General features: G+C 32.4%; 1 protein-coding gene across 2 annotated transcripts in view; it reads left to right on the top strand.

The window, feature by feature from the left end:
* The window catches only part of stim1b (stromal interaction molecule 1b), a 42,850-nt gene that overhangs the window by 35,113 nt on the left and 7,250 nt on the right, over positions 1–487 (top strand). The window lies entirely within an intron of this gene.

Below are 487 nucleotides of genomic sequence, written 5' to 3'. Positions count from 1 at the left end.
GCGCAGTGTGCAAAGCCTGTATTTAAACTTACTACACAGCTCTTTGGAATATTTTGAATGGACGATTGCAAAGTTCTGCGCATAAACATTTTTGTACATTGATTTTGTATATGCTCGTATAACTTGTATAAGTTGTAGTCGCAAGCAGATAATGGGTTTCATTCAACTGTGCATGCATACAAATGTGTACATGAAATCTGCATACAAATGTTTTAACAAACAAACCATGTTTCATCAGTAACTGAATATTATTCTAAATTGTGAAAAATGTAACTGAAACCACACATACTTAAAAAATCACATACTCTTGGTGGCCTTATTAATGTTGAAATAGATTAAATGGTTTAATCTACACTACTGTGCTAAAGTCTTAGGCCACTAGTATTTTTACCAACAAAAAAATGGTTTTAAGCCAGTTATTTCTGTCTTATCAGTAGTGTGACTTTTGCTGTAGTGTGTCAGTAGGAAATATCATTTTACATTTCCA

Source organism: Sinocyclocheilus grahami, unplaced genomic scaffold (genome assembly GCF_001515645.1).
Source record: "Sinocyclocheilus grahami isolate Dianchi unplaced genomic scaffold, SAMN03320097.WGS_v1.1 scaffold588.1, whole genome shotgun sequence".
NCBI classification, from domain to species: domain Eukaryota; kingdom Metazoa; phylum Chordata; class Actinopteri; order Cypriniformes; family Cyprinidae; genus Sinocyclocheilus; species Sinocyclocheilus grahami.
The sequence above is the reverse complement of the archived record's forward strand: the minus strand, read 5'-3'. Positions and strand labels throughout refer to the sequence as shown.